This window comes from Lycorma delicatula, chromosome 6 (assembly GCF_047948215.1).
Source record: "Lycorma delicatula isolate Av1 chromosome 6, ASM4794821v1, whole genome shotgun sequence".
Taxonomy (NCBI): Eukaryota; Metazoa; Arthropoda; class Insecta; order Hemiptera; family Fulgoridae; genus Lycorma; species Lycorma delicatula.
Genome location: NC_134460.1, coordinates 107,603,665 through 107,621,286, shown reverse-complemented (window position 1 = coordinate 107,621,286; position 17,622 = coordinate 107,603,665). Strand labels below are relative to the sequence as shown.

The 17,622-nt window shown below is 30.4% G+C and overlaps 1 protein-coding gene across 5 annotated transcripts in view; it reads left to right on the top strand.

Annotated features, from left to right (window-relative positions):
- Positions 1–17,622, top strand: part of Lar (tyrosine-protein phosphatase Lar) — a 1,154,003-nt gene that overhangs the window by 109,982 nt on the left and 1,026,399 nt on the right. The gene's annotated exons all lie outside the window — the stretch shown is intronic.

Below are 17,622 nucleotides of genomic sequence, written 5' to 3'. Positions count from 1 at the left end.
CAATCCAAACAGTGGATACATCCTCATTCTCCCAATAAACGAAAGAAGTTCAAGCGAACCTTCTCCAACAGAAAGTGTGTATGGCTACTGTGTTCTGGGACCGGAATGGAGTTCTCTTGGTGGAATTCATGGAACGTGGCACGACCATCACTGCAGCCTCCTACTGCGAAACTTTTCAACGTCTACGAAGGGCAATAAAGAATAAGCGGAGAGGAATGTTGTCGTCAGGCATTGTTTTTCTCCATGACAATGCTCGGCCGCACACTGCAGTTGTAACTAAAAGCTTCTGCAGCGTTTTCGTTGGGAAGTGTTTGATCATCCATCATACAACCCGGACTTGGCTCCATCCGATTTTCACCTCTTTGCTCACATGAAACGCTGGTTAGGAGGACAGCTTTTTGACACAGACATCGAGTTGCAGACCAGCGTAGAAACATGGCTGAAAACTCAGGCGGCTCCGTTCTACGATGAGGGTGTTGGAAAGTTGATACCACGCTACGACAAACGTCTAAATCAGAGTGGCGACTATGTAGAGAAATAACGTAACTATGTATGTACTTGTTACAAATGAAAAATTGTTTATTTTCACTGTGGTTTTAATTTCGTGACCGATCGGACCTTGAAAAAAAAAATAACCCTCGTATTAATAAAGAGACTTTTACATTAATGTAATATTTTAGGTAAGATTGTTGAATTAACAATAGTATAAATATTTGATGTTAATAAAAACTAATATTTTAGCAATTGTGTAACTATCCAAGAATTGTAGGATCGTATCTCACTTTGAAATGAAATAAGTTTAAATGAAGTGACGCAAAAAATTTTTATATGTAATTTAAAAATTTTTTTTTTTATTTTTTTCAAGAAAGTCATGTAGTGTCCACATCAGATTTTATACGATTAGTACTTACTTATAATGTGGTTAACTACTTGTTATTTTGTGATATGTATTCAGTCAATATAAGTTAATTAATTGTGTTTCCAGTGACACTCCGTTATGAAGATTGTACAAAATTAATAATTGTAATGGTTAATCGAACCTAATTTTTTATAAATCGATCCTTTTTTTTAAATTGATTTATTTGTTCAATTGCTACACTAGGTTAATCATTTAGAGATTATGGTAGAGAATGTAAACGTTGTTATGATTTAATGACATTTGTGAAAATAAATCTGGTTCAGTTTACCATAAATAAAAAAATTAGTTAATCCTTTGATGACAGTCCGACTAGATAAAAGTGTTTTGTCTATAACTAAAACGCATTAAATAGATCAAAATTATGATAGAATTTTTTTAATAGATTATTTGTCTATCAGTTTTATGAGCAAAGCGATAAATATAAATAGTGATAAAAATATTTAATTGATAAATTTTATATATTTATTATTAATAGTTAAATTCTGGAAAAAAAATTCTATTGGTGGGAATTTCAAAAGTTTAAAATCTACATTTGTGGATTACCAGAAACGTTTCTGCGTTCCAATACTTTAATGTTTCCGCGGAAAATATGCACTTATCACAAATATATATTTATCCCTATAATTTATTCGGTTAAGTTATAAGTTTTAGATTAAATACCGTTGTTTGTATCATTTTGACACATACCACACCTTCATGTAAAACAGAAGTTTAGTTAGGATAATAAGACTTATTTATTTCGTTTGATCTGCTACTTTAGGTATTAACATCGATTAATAATTAGCGTGTATGTCTATGGTACAAAATGTATAAATCCAAAATTCTTTATCTTTGTATTTTATTTCAACTTTTCTTATGTAGTATCATGCACGTTGTTCTTTATTAATTCATGTTTTTCTGCTTCAGCTGCTAACAGTGGTTTTATCAGAGTAAAGAGAAGCATATTTTATTCAAATAGATTCAGCCTGAACTTCTAAGTATTAAAAGTTGTTCTGTTCCTCCGCGTGAAAATCCATCTGCAGTCTTACCTCTTTTGCAGTTAGCTGCCTTACTGGGTTGGAAGGTTATCGTACTGTGTTATCTACATGGAATGTATGACAAACTTCAGTCCTTTGTTTGACGATTTGTTTTTGTACAGTTCACATTTTTCTGATTTTCCTTCTTTTATTTTAAATATATTTATCTTTTATTACTATTTCTGTTTTCTATTTTTGCTTAAAATGCAGTAAATGTTCTTTTTATAAAGCATCTTAGTTATTTTTAATTAACACATTTAACTGACTTAAAAACTAAAAATGAGATTCTCTTTTAATAAATTATATTAATATAATAAATTCTCTATTTTCTTTCAATACAACAAAATTACAAAACTCCGAATATGAACTCCAATTACAATCTAGATATTAAAATTACATCAAGAAGATAAAACATACTACTTGTAAAAGATAAAATATAAATTCAAAATCCGCACGCAAGTATTCAACTATAATACAGTTTAATTTTTAAAAATTGTAAAAATTAAATTACTAACAAAAAATCTTCAGATTGTGTTAAAAGTGCATAAAAAATACGTGAAAAAATGTATAACGTTAACGTAATATTAAAATAAATACAATATAATATTCAATAATAATCTGAATTATTCATTTACTATCAATAATGAATTTTATAGTAATAGGAATAATATTCTGTGAGAATAGTAACTCAAAAATAAAAAATATATACCTCGCAAGGAACTGGATAGAAATAAATAAAACTTTAAATCAACATTTACACAAATATATTTTTATTAATGTTTGCTTGTCTTTGTGTTAGAAAATATGTCTATACTAAAATTCGAAATAAAGAATCAATATCGTTATACGTCTGCTGGAATATCCATTTTTTTACTTTATTTTTAATGATATTGACTGAATTACTAGGACCGAGTAGATTTTGAGCATAGTGCTGTTCGGTTTAGGGAGTCGAATCGGTGTAGTCTTCTCATTCTTGTAATATCAACTGTAACCTTCCCCTGATAAAATGTTTGCTGTTCAATTTAAAAACAAAAATTTGCTTTAAATGCGTAATTTTAAATTTAAATGTGTTTAATAAAGCCTAAGATTCTGTTACTCTCCGTTACCACTTATCAATCTAACAAACGTTTATTTATCAATCTAACAAACATTTTTTGAATACTTAATAAAAGCTATAAGTAGATGTCATAGATATTACTCCTGCATTCTATATAACAACATATTCATATACAACAATATTCTATTTCAATATTCCATCAAAGATTCACATGATGCTAGTAATAAAACTTTTTATTGGTACATCATAAATATTATAATTTATATTAGAAATAAATTAAAATTTAACAGATTTTTTTTAATTTAAAAGACAACAGATATTTATAATTGTATTTAATCTCTTTTACGAAGTAAAGGAAGTATTGTGATCACGAAAAATTGCGGTTTTCAGATTTCAAAAAAATATCCATTTTAACCAACCCTGAATCCATTTTGACTAGTTTCGGCATGACGTCTGTACGTACGTACGCATCTCGCGTAACTCAAAAACGATTAGCCGCAGGATGTTGAAATTTTGGATTTAGGACTGTTGTAACATCTAGGTGTGTGCACCCCCCCCCCCCTTTGATTGCAATCAACTGGACCAAAAGTGTTCAAAAAATCCAAAAAGATTATGGACCTTATCTTAACTGCAGCAATAACCCTCATTGAGAGCTTTTCAACGATATATCATAAGTGGTACTTATTTTCATTGGTTCCAAAGTTATAGCCAAATAGAATTTTAATTAATCAAATAGATCTTACAGGCGAAGGCACATGGGTTCGAATCAGACTTCATCTTATTTTTTCTTAATTTAAACATATTGATTTATTAATAATTATTAACTTCTTGATTATAAAAAAATCTTTACGATAAATAATAATTCAATAATAACAATAAAAAAATATGTAAAATTTCAAAAGTGATTAATGAAATAAAATTTTTTGTACTTTTAATTTAAAAAAAAATGTGTGTATGTAATTTAATAGGCATACAAGAAAATCATGAGGTGACCACATCAGATTTTTTTTATAAAAATTAAGTTGTAGAATATATGTGAACATATCTTCAAATATGTGATATAACATATATTCATATATGTGAACATATACGATGAATAAAAAATTTAAATGATATATAATTTAGAAGGCGTTAATGTGAAATATTTTTACTCAGGGTAAATGGCGATGCAAAATACCTCTTTTTTTGTGTGTGTATGTATATATATATATATATATATATATATATATAGAGAGAGAGAGAGAGAGAGAGAGAGAGAGAGAGAGACTAAAAAATTATATAAAAGAAATTTATTGGGTTGTCTATTATTTCTCATTTATTCTTTCATTCAAAATGAGCTTTTCCTTCTGGTTGTAAAATTAGATTATTAATTTTTCCTTTAAATATTTAAGGTTGCTCTTATCGTTTCCTGTAGTTTTATTTAATAATTAACAGATAATCTTGTGTTAGTATTTTTAACTATAATGAGTTTAATTTTAAGTTGAATATCCTCTAATTATAAACCACTGAATGTAGTACGTTGTGAAAGTAAATTTTATTTATTTATCAGTTTTTTAATTAATTTATTTTTTTTTTTAAATGCTAATCGCTACAACATTAGATCTAACTAAAGAACCGCTAGCTGAAAATGGAATTTTAGATATTCCGTCGCTATTCTTTAGCGGTTACAGCGTACCCGCTCAGATTCTTCCCCACTATCCCGTTCTAAGTCTACGCTGAGTTTACCCCCTTTCACCAGCTTTCCACTATCTCTTTAACTCAGCCTCCTCATTCCTTCTCTTTTCCCTATTCCCTGTTTTTATAAGTTAATAGTATCTCATAAATTCTCATTGTTTTACTTCGCCTCTTTTCTGTCAGTCGTGTCATTAAATTTTCACAAAGAATGTCCGGCTTTCAGCTTTGACACTGTTTTATGGCTTTGAATTGTTAGCTGTAATGGAGATTTCAAATATACGTTGCGCTTTTCTTTGTTACAAATTGTTATAACAGGTCTTTAAAAATAACTAGTTAAATGAATTAGGTTGATTTTTTTTGTTCAGCGTTTGTATGTATTTTTTTCTAGTTGTGAATTTTTAATTAGCTTATTTTATAGAATACAATAAGATGTTTTAAATCGATATGCAAATCATAGAATTTATTAAAATGTTTAAAATAATTGTATAATTTTCAAAGCTAAATAAAAATAAACCTATACCCAGATGCTTTCTTCGATCTATACTCGAAGGTTATTCAGCAGTAAGAAAATGAATTGATAAAAATAAATAAAAATGGAAAAAATTAAGTAAACAAACACGCATGAAGCATTACAAAAAAAAATCATATTCATTTAAAAAAAATAAAATTGAAAACTACAAAAAAATAATACAAATTCGTTCTGAATAGTCCAAATTATAAAAAAGTCAGCTTTCAAAAGTATAGACTACAACACCTTTTGAGCTTGACTCATCTAGTGAAGAGATCTGAGGAACGTTATATTATATTTTAGTGTTCAGTTTTTCTTTTGTTTTGTAAATAAGTGGGAAATTTGTTTAAGCTTATTAAAAGGTTATGTTTTGGTCTATATTTTTATAATATTAAATCGTTTTAGTACTATTAAAAACATTGATAATGAATCTGTAACTAGAGAAATGAACATCTAATTTTTTTTTACTGACTTTTCGAAGAAAAATACACGGTATTACTTTCGGTCACACGGTGGGATTGTGGACTAAAATTGAATTTTCTTTACTTTCTGAAATGAGAGGAATACAAAAATACCTTATCTTTATAAATAAAATAGAATCTTCCTTTTGTGTGTAGCCTAATAACTCAAAAACTACTTAATCACTGAAAATTTCACAATTTAATACTATTTGTCTTCGGAGTGTTTACATGTTATTATTTCCATAATGTTTAATAATATTTAATTACATAATAACAGTTTGAGAAAGTCGATATTGACAGACAACGATCGATATAAACAATGACAATCTATATAGCTAATTTATTTCGATTTATTCAACATCTTTCATCACTTTCTAAAAAAATTTATGTGGACACCACAGACTTCCTTGTACGCCTATTAAATTACATGTACACTTTTTTTTTTTAAATGAAAAGTACATAATATTTTATTTCATTAATAACTTCTGATATCTTTTCATATTTTTTCGTATTACTGAATTATTATTTATCGTAATTTTTTTTTACAATCAGAGGTTAGTGATTATTAATAAATCAATATATTTAAATTAAGAAAAAGGAGTTGGTCTGATTCGAACCGATGTGCCTTCCCCTTTTAAAATCTAGATATTTCATTAATTAAAATTTCATTCGTCTATAACTCTGGAACCAACGAAAATAAGTACCACTTATGATACATCGTTGAAAAGCTCTCAATGCAAATCTAAAATCCAATTTATTTTGGATTTTGGGCTTTTTTGAACACTAGTTCAATCGATTGCAATCAAAAGGGGAGGTGCACAACTAGTTGTTAGAACAGTTTAAATCCAAAATTTCAACTTCCTACGGCTAATCGTTTTTCAGTTATGCAAGATACATACGTACGTGCACTAGTATTTGCCGAAACTAGTCAAAATGGACTCAGAGATGGTGAAAATGGATATTTCCGTTGAAATCTAAAAACCGAAATCTTTCGCGATCACAGTATTTCCTTTACTTCGTACAAGGAAGTAAAAGCTGTTTTGATTGACCGTATCAGTTAAATGTTTAGGTATACTTAATCTGGTTAAATGAAAAACTGTGGAAGATAAAACATGTATGGAATAAAGATAGAATAAATCAAATAAACTTTTTTAATTGGTAATAACGTACTGAAATTTATTTATTTTAATTTTAAGTTGATTAAAATTATTCATAAATGCCTTAACCTCTTAATTACCGTTTGGAAAAAAGATTGTAAACATAATTTTAGCTTTTCTGTATTTATTTATGTCGAAAATAGATGATATTGTTTTTCATACGGAATGTTTGCTTGCTAAGTTACCGAAAGGAGATAGAAAAAGATAACTTGAAATGATCCCGTTGCGAGTCGGTTGATTGTGGTATGAGGTCGGTACCGGTATAGTTTCGAATTAGGACGAAGAGCAGTGGCGATGGTGGTGGTGAATCGTAGTTAAGACGAGAGGCATAAGAGATAGATGAGACCAAATTGCATTAAAACCTACGCAACAAGTCCACCTTCCAGTACTACCTTCTCATCCATTATGAATGCCGCCGCCTTCCCCGTTAAAACTTTTAATCCCTTTAAAACTCCATTTCAAAGTATAAATATAAATTCTTTCTTATACCGCTTACCGCTTGCTCGCTTGCTTTATGCATGTTCTCGACCCAGTAATGGAACGAGATGATGAGGTTCGGTTAGGGGTTGCTCGGCTTATAAAATAAAATGGAGCTCTTCTTAATCAGGTGAGTAAAATTGTTGGAATTATCATAGTAGCTTTCCAGGAAAACGTCCTTTCTTCATTGTTTATCTTTGCTTTATTCCTTTTTAGTAATTTGCCTTGAATCCAGTGTCCTTAATACTTTTATAACAGTTTCTGTTTTACGTTTTGCCTCAGTATCTTAAAAGGCCGTTATTTCTTCGTATTTACCCTTCAAAATTTCTTTGTTGCTCTTCAGAAAAGATAACATAAACCGTTTTAGTATTTTAAAACGTATCTCTAATTATATACTTAAAATTTTCCTGTTTTAATTCATTAATATTATACATTTTTTTACCTTAAAAAAAAACAAAAAAATTATTGTAATTTTTACAATAAATTATATATAATTTACGTACGTCTTTTTTAAATTTTATTTACAACTTTTGTTTTCTGTTTGTTAATATCTTAATATTACTCTCATGAAATCAGATATTTATTACAATTCCGCTCAAAATGTTTCCATTAGTTTCATATAACGCTTGTGTTTAATGGCTGTAATTATTTCTTGTATATTGTTATCCTATCGTTTGGTACAACATAAATGTAAAATCCGGGACACCATATGGTGAGCATACCCTTTATACTGTCTAGTTATACTACTGATTCATTTTACAGTGTATTTCTTATGAAATATTTTTCACTATACCGTGTGTCCGAGAATTATCTGAACAACTTTGATATTGAGTAAACAATTTATTTATTAATTTACAAAATAAAAAAAATTAATTTATTTAATTTACAAAAACGGTTCATATGAATTTTTAAAGATTAAAACTGAGAGTTTTTTTATTACCTGTAATCAAAAATATTCAAAATATGCACTATTAGTAATTCTTAAAATATCCAAATGAAATCAATTGCATGCCATGTTCGTTGTAACATATCCACATCTATGAGTTCGAATGCGTTAAAAATCCTATCCTTAAGGTTATCAAGAGTTTCTGTATACATTATCCTTGATGAAAACCCCATAGGAAAAATCACATGGAGTTATATCCTGTGATCGAGGTGGCCAAGGTCCATCACGTTATCCAGTGATTTAGGAATTTATTGATGAGAGATTCTGACACTAGTAAATACCAATGTGGCGGCATTCCATCTTGTTGGAATATGATTTCTGGTTGCGACTCTTCAAGCTGATGCTAAGCAAACCCTTCTAACAAGTCCAGATAGATATTCGCGTTAAATACCGTTTCCGCAAAGAAAAAACTCCAATCACACGATCGCGAAGCAATTCGCACCAAACATTAATTTTTTGGTTATCAAAACAAATGTGACATGTGTGTGACATACGGGTTCTTTGATCCCCATATTCTGATCCCCAATCATTCTGATTGTTTACTTTTCCGGACACGTGAAAATGTAGCCTTGTCTGAGAACATAAATTTGTTAAGCTAAAAATGATCATTTTCAGTTCTTCCAATCATTTCCACAGCATTTCCTTTTTTTCCCACGAGCAATTCCTTTTTTGCAGTGTGATCTTGTCGTGTAAAATTCTGCAATATTTGTAACGTATAAGGATGCAATTTTATCGTTTCTCCAGATCGTGAATGATAGATGGCGGAAGATTTAACTTCCGATTTGGACTTCTCAGGGCTGCGAACAAGGACTGACGAATGATATCCATTTTTTTCATTTGATGGTTTAGGCCTGCCTGCTTCCCCTTCTTATATTCAACACTGCTAATTGTTCTAGAGGGTGGTTCTAAGTTATACCGACTTCTAAAATTACATCGAATTTGTGTGTCTGATTTTGTTTCAATAAACCACTCTACGCGTTGTGCTTTCATCTGTGGATTCATGGCGACTGACGTATGCGGTTACGTATGCAATCACAGCGCTAATGTTTACCGCGGGGAAACTTTATATAAGAGGGAAACTTTATTAAGACGTCAAAGTTGTTCAGATAATTTTCGGACACCCGGTATTTTGATGAACTAGGCGTTTTACATTTAACAACGTACTTTTCTATTTTCATATTTAGGTTAGCTGGAGTTTTATATTCCCGATTTACTTTGTAAAATGTCATTACACACCATTCATGTCAGTTAGATTATTTAACTTAAACATAACCTAACTTATACAAATAACTTAACATAACTTATTATGCAAATTAATATTAATTTTTAATAATGAATACATAAAATATAATTTTGTTTAAATAAAAAAACTGTTTTAGTACTTGTCTTTCTCCGCTGTTAATAATAAAAACAAAACAGCCAAAAAACAAGAATATTATATGTTTTAGAGGTAGGAAATAAATTTTCAGAAAAATCCTTCTAAAAATATTCATATATAGTTTAAGCTTAACAAATCTGCTTAAGTAAAGTTTTCTCCAAATTTTAACACCCCCTTCATCAATAAAGGCCAAAATAAAAAAAGGAAATTTTCAAAAACGTTTTCTGGATTTTAGGTCCGGGGTCTATTATTTAACAAAACAATTTTACGTATTTCTTGATAGTTCTATGTATAAAAAAATTTCAAAAACGTTTTCTTCATTTTTGTTTGGGGTCTAAATTCAAAAAAAAAAATTGTAAATATTTCTTGATAGATGTATGTATGAAGTATAAACTTTCAAAAAAAAATATTGTGAAAAATTTTTTAACCGAAGAGAGATGGTTCAAAAGAACAAAAAAAAAACATTTTTGGGGGTTATATCTGCATTGTACGTAAAAAATTGGCTTTAATATAATTTTCTTTAAAATGTCTCTAAAAAAGATAGAAATTTGTTTTTTCGCGATAAACACCACCTCTTGAATCGTAAAAAAAATTAATATGATCTATGCCCAATGTATAAAAATATTTGAGCCAAATTTTAAGGAAATCGGTTCGATCAATCCTGTGATATTGGCATTGTACAGTCATTCCAGAAAAAATTGTTGAGAAGTATAACAGAGGCACCACGGTTTGCGAAAAACGCAGATACATGGTCGTCTGAGACTTCCAAGCGTTCGAGAGGAGATACAGCGATTCGGTAATAAATACAGAACGAGACTATATGAGACATTTGAATTAGCTCGCAATTAACCATCTGGATATTAGCGAGACGTTAGCCACCTGAAGCGGTTCCACGTACTAGATCCGTGAGCTTCTTCGAGATTTGGGATGAATCACAGCTACCTTAAGATGTTAAGGATCGTCAAAATGTTTCGTTTCGTTTCGTTTCGCCATTTACTATTGTTAGTTCTATTCTTTCTTTTTTTTTCATTGTTTTTTTTGTGATTCTTTGTGTTACTACTTCTTTGTGTTTTCTTTGTAAGCTGTGTGTATGTATATGTGTATATGCATATATGATTCTTTGAGATCTTTCAGTGGAAACATCTGTTTTATTTCTATTTTTTTGTAATCAAGTTAATTGTAACTTGTAAATAAAAATAGCTTTACTGAAAAAGAGTCAATTTTATTTTATTTTTTTAATTTTAGATGTGTTTATTATAAAAAATGCTGTCCAAATGAAAAAAGAGTCGTTCACAAGAAACATAATACGAGAAATAGAAATAAGTAGGAGGGGGAAAACTATTTTAAGTGAACAATGTCTGCCATGAGAAAATGCCCTCTAAGAAGTGAGAATCATTGTACTTTTACCTTAGGTTTGCCAGGTGATCTTCCTGAATTTTTGCAGGAAAAAAAAATATTATGAATATCAGATAATAGATTGAATTATGCATCATTAATTTATGACAGTATTACAGTAAGTAATATGATGACACATCATCTTTGTAGAGTGTTATTTTTCTTTTAAGTAATTGCCAATTTGCGTGGGGAAATTACTTACAAACACATCATCAGAGGAACCTACTCTGTAAAAAAAAAACATCATTGGAACTTGCTCATTTAACTAAGAGTTAAGAATTAATTCAGTAGAAAAAAATGCGTACGGGTCTAATTGTGGAAGCTATTCCTTTTTTGTAAAATCTTTAAAAAATATTAATTTTCAGTGTTAGTATATTATATCTATTGATGTTGATTCGTGTCTTATCTAATAAGGATTCGTAAGACATTTATATTGGAATCTACTACCAAAATTAGCGTATTAATAATTTATGATAACAATTAATTATGATGTAAATTGTTAGTTAATAACAATAAGTTATTGTGTAGTAGACCATATTGTAAAATCTTTTTTTTTTTTTAAATTTTAAAATATATATTATAATTTATAGGATTATTATTTTTCGTGTGTACGTTGCAATCTGTTCAACTAGTGAACAATAGGTAAACTTTCCACGGCTCAGGATATGAGAATGATATGTAAGACACGTAAATGAAGTGTAGTCTTATACAGACTAAGGCCGACCATTCCTGAGACGTGTGGTTAACCCAACTACCAAAGTACACCGGTATCCAATGCCTAGTATTCTTTTTTCTGTTTAGCCTCCGTAACCATCGTAAGGTATTACTTCAGCGGATGATACGTATGAATGTAAATGAAGTGGTCTTTTACAGTCTCAGGTCGACCATTCCTGAGATGTGTGGTTAATTGAAACCCAACCGCCAAAGAACACCGATGTTCGCAATCTACTATTCAGATTCGTATAAAAGTAACACTGCGTGGTATTCAAATCCGTATAAAAGTGTCTAACTTTTAGGATTTGAACCTCAGATCTTTCTATCTCGAGAAACAGTTGTTAAACAAACGATTTGAGATTTGACCAGCCCGGTGGGTTTAATTTACAATTGAAAAAATATGTATGTATTGAATTAAAAAACTTTTAGAATCTCATTTTTTCCTGAGCAATATGAAAAATTATTTTTAAACATATTACATCCAAATAAAAAATTTCCGCGAAAAATGAATGGTTTTTTTAATATTTTTATTAATGAAAAGTAACAGGCAAAAGGATTGAACCAGTTTATAATAAATTTTATGTAGGAGTACGTAAGTTTTGTTTTGTTGTTTTATAAGTTTGTGGTCGCTTATTGGTTACGTTAATGCAACTGAATAGAAGGGCTGTCAGTTAAGTTAGATACCAGAATCGAAGTCGATTCCTCGCTTGCCTGAACACTAAGTAAACAACTCTACCACCTAGGCGTGAGATTTTCTTCACCTGTTTTTATACGCTTGCACGTGTGTATGTAAGTATATATATATTTCAGTTCAGATATCACTTTATTCTCAAAGATTCGACGATGAAATATGAGAAATTTTTACAGTTTATTGAATTTTCTATTTTTTTTCAGAATTCTATATCATTTTAATAATATTTTTTATGGAATAATTTCGCTATAATTTATATTATTTTTTTAAGAATAAATTATTGAGAAATATGTTCTTACGAGAAAAATTTCCTTTCATCTATTCAGCTAGGAAACCAAAAAGTTACATTATATCATGGAATGTCTGGAAAAATAAATGGTTTTTTTTTACGAATAGAAGTACTTCTATCTTTTCTTCTTATTTGTCGTTCCCATTTATCTGTAAAAAAAAACTTGTCTTATTTTTCTGTACCACAGCCATCATTGTAAGATTTTTTCGACATGTACTTTTTCATTTCTTTTCTTCCAGTGTTCATTAGAAAATTAATCCCTTGTTCGTCTTGGTTTTCTATAAGTTCCATGTTTTCTTCTATATTTTTTTGTGTAAGTAAATATTTTTTTTTTAAATTCTTTTTTCAATTCTGACTTTTATCATGTATTTCATTCATTGAAATAGTTTTCAGTTTATTTTTCTTTTATTAACAATTAAACAGAAAACACACCTATTCATTTTTTTTTCAAAATAGATTTACTTACGGGGTTTTATTTATTAAAAATAGTTTTTAATAAATGTTTTTAGTTTCTTTCATATCGGATTTTATTTTGAATTAGAAAATGAAAATTACGAATATCCATGTTAATCTTTTAGTATATAGTATGCAACACGAATAATTTCAATACTTAATTTGTAGAGTTAAGATAAACAAAACAGTTCTTTTAAAGACGAAAACGCTTCGATTTAAATGTGTCAGAATTCCTTTTAGAGAGATTCGTATCTCGACGGCGAATTAAAGTTTTCGAATAAAATTATTTAAATATTTTTCTACAAAATTAATTATGCTCATGTTTCAACGCTTTCCAAATTTAAAACTTTTACCATTGAAAATTTTAAATCATATTATGTAAAATCTGTAGCATTTAATTTTAAACAAAATGACTCGTTTATTCATACAATTTCAAATGACAGAATTGTAACTGAACTCTTGATAATTTAGATAATGATTCGCAAAACTGGAAAAATGGTCAGGATTGAATTTTGAGCCGGTTTTCATTTCCTCCATAGTACCAGAGGAATGTTGTTTATTAGTTAATAAGTTGTAAACACTTTGGCTGTTATACCCAATGCATTTTTATTACAGATAAATATATAAATACAGGGTGAGCCAAAAGATACGCAACCCTAAATTCGAGAACATATTGCCGAGGGAAATTTAGCTTTTTGCCGGCGGAAATGTGTGTAATAGGAACGGGTGACCTTGTGGTAAAATAATACGACGCAATAGCCAAGCAATTTCCTTCGTTTATGACAGTGGTGAGTAAGCTGTGAGCGTACAAACGTGCGTTTCTCCCAGACTCAACGTGCGTTCATTGTTTAAAGTTACTTTAAATTGCAGTCATCCTTAAAATGTCAGGAAGACTTTAGGGTAGCTCCTGATTCACGGGTGCCTAATTAATCAACGATTTCGCGCGTAGTCGCTCGTTTTATAGAAACAGTAACGTGAATGTATGTAAACGGTTCGGTCGAACTACGGTTTTAAGTAATGCGTCCTTGCGCGTATCCTTGCTACTGCTACGTTCACCAGGAAAGTCGATACGAAAACTGTCAAGAAACCGGAATATCTTATGGGACTATTCGCAGAGGCACAATGAAGCTGAAACTCCGTCCGTATCGCATTCAGGTTTTGCAAGAAAACTCCAAAAACCAGATAGGGAAAAAAGACTGTATTATCATTACTGTCAACGGTTTTTGCGTTTTACTCGTAACAATGTTCGGGTGTTGGATTATGTTTTCTACTCTGATAAAACGTGATTTCACTTAAGCGGCTACGTAAACAGATAGAAAGGCAGATACTGGAGTTCAGAAAACCCTCACATTTTCCACCAGACCCCGTTACATTCACAGAAGGTTGGAGTTTGATGTGCGATTCGCGGAAAAGAATTGTAGTCCCAATCTTTTCTACGGAAACGTTAACAGCTGAACGTTACTAGGATATTATCATGCAATTCATGGCACTGTTAAAGGCTGATGAACGAGACTGCTGGATGCAGTAAGACGGTACAACCACGCACACAGCAAACAGCACAATGATAAAATTCCGTGAGTTCTTTGGGGAACGTATTATATCTCGTGTACTGTTGCCACCTAGATCGCCAGATCAACTCCCCCGCAACGTTTTGCTATAGGAACATTTAAGGATAATGTCTACAAGAACAACCCTCACACAATCGACCAACTGAAGCACAACATCGAGACGAAATATTCGCATAAGTGCAGCGAACTTCCGAAAAGTAATAAGTAACGTGAAGAAACGTGTTCAGGCATGTGCAGCAGCAGACGGAGGACATTTCAGAGAAAAATAAATAAATATAAATGCTCTTTGTTCACCTACAAAATATAGTAGAGTATATTACGTTAATAAAGATTTTTTAAGAATATTAATTATTAGATCGCGTATCTTCTGGCTCGCTCTGTATTTTATTGTATGGATAGTGACAGTAAAGTTCAATAATAAATTTATGAATCATTGATAAAAAAAAGTTCTGTCGTATATGTTGCCAAAATACAATACCGTCAAAACAGTAAAACATGAATTGATATTAATTGTCATAAAATGAAATAAACATGTTGAAGTAGAGATCATTTTGTCTTTAATATGTGAAATTTAAATATAAGTTGCAAGTAAAACGCATCATAGCAATTAAATCACCACACAAGCTTAAAAAAAAGTTTATATGTGAAAATAAAAGTTTGCGTCATATGAAAAATGCCGTGTCTAACCGGATTCGAACCCGGGACTCCAAATGAAAGGCCGAGACGCTACTACTAAGTCACGGAGATCGGCAACTATTCTCAAATATAAGTTTATACTTACGTATAGGTAGGGATCGCTACGAAAACATATATATCATTCGCATATCTAAGAAAAAATCGTGGTACAATAAAATTTTCTATTTAAGCACCGATATCTCTAGATAGTTTATTCGATTTTTATAAATAGAATCTGAAAGTCTTTTTCTAATTTTACTCGCTGGAACCGTGTAGCTACATCTCTTTAATGAGTAAGCTAACTTAAATTAAACTTTAGCTAGGTACAGTGATCTAATAATCGACTCAAAATATTACTTGAAAAAATTTGCCTCTACCTCTTATAGTTTACTGCTTACTTAGTAATGTGGGTAAATGTAAGCTTGTAATCGTCCTAAAATTTCACTAAAAAAAAATCGGTAAAAGAATGGATTGAATCTGTCCAGTGGTGTTAAAGGTTTAATCGAATATCTGTTCGTACTTACATGCGGAGTTGTTTGTACGTACTAGATATTCCTAAAACCTGTAACCTATTTCCGGGTTAGAGTATTCACTAGGGGAACATCATTATTCAAAATAATGAATCATTAATTCTTTTAATAATAGTAATGGAAAGCACTTATTCTAAAAGTTATGGTTGTAAATGCAATAAATACATTAAATTTCCTAGATTTGAGCCCTCATTCTTGAGATAATTCTCGGTAATAACAATTTGCTCCGACAAGACGCTGCTGATCAGAAATACGGAAGCTGAGGCTGCTAGAATCTTCAGTCTCTTCTTACAACTCCCTTTGCGCCAGCTCCCTCATGCTCATATACTAGCCTGGAAGACAAAGTTCGTGTTCTGTTTGAGGGGGATATATTCAGCTTATATTTGACTCTCGTACATACTGTTTCAAATGATATTTGTTATTTACATAAAGTCTAGTACAATATTACAAGCATAGGTATCTTTCATAATAGTTCTTAAGCTATTCAGGTGCGTCAAATTTGATCAGTTCTGTAAATTTAAAAAAAATTCCTAGTACTATAGTTATTTGTAGAGTGCGCTAGATGAAAGTATAAGCTTAGCTGTGTGAGGAAGGTGCTTGTAATACACATTATACTACTCTATTCGTAAATGTATTCTACATCAACTAGCTATTTTTCATGAGTAATTGTTTATAGTAATAAATAGAACTATTTGAATAAATGGAGATAATTTTTTATGTTCAGCTTTTTATTGTATCTAGTGAATAAGAAATAATTTCACCTATAATTTACTTAGTAATTTTACTATAGATTTATTCATTTATATTGTTTCGCATATTTTTTTTTTTTAGTATTATTGAAAAGCAGTTATTCTTAAAGTTATCGTTGTAAATGCAATTAATACATTAGTGCAAATTTATTATTTTCTTTAAAAATGTTTGGTTTTTTTGTTTTCGTTTCTCGAAACAAAACATAAATTAATATTTTTGTGAGGGAACTTCCACTCCTTCCTGCTAATACACACTTGATATCTACGTCATTTGACAGGCAAGCCCCTACGTGTGAATTCCTACTTGTGTGTTAGTGTATTCTACCACGTAAATGTAACCTTTGTTCGATACTCGCCCGTCTCGCGACCCTGTGTTGGTGTACACTGTGGAAATGCGAATGAAGAAAATGACGTGTGTAATTGACCTATTCTTAATCTGATAGGGCGGTTCCCCACGATGGGGGCCGAGGCCCCCATCGGGAACCTCCCTGGACCTTGAGAACAAGCCAAATTTTTCTTCTGTAGCCTAGGTGACCCTCCCCTGGGGAGATACCCTTCCCGGTCCTAACGTACTTTTAAGTTGAGGGGAAGCGCATGCGCTTTCCCTCAACTTCGCCTAACTTGTTTGTGTTGTGTTTTTGGCATAATAACAGGATCGGAGTGGAGGTACCCTCTGTAAAATCAACTTAAAATTCATTCCAGTGACAAAGGCAGTTGTACGTGTATAATCTGTAACTCCTTTTAGAGAAATGAGAATTTATTAACAACGTTTCTCTAGAAACAAAATTAATCTATTTTTATTTGATTTTTTTTTTTTATTGTTGAGAAATTATTTAATAAATGAATTGATATAATTTATTAAAAAATCGACTGTAGTATTGGAATTTTTGTCATTTTTAAAGTCCTACTTCTTTTTTTATAATTTGATTGTAAATTCTTTTGATTTTTCTTAACAAAATAATCTG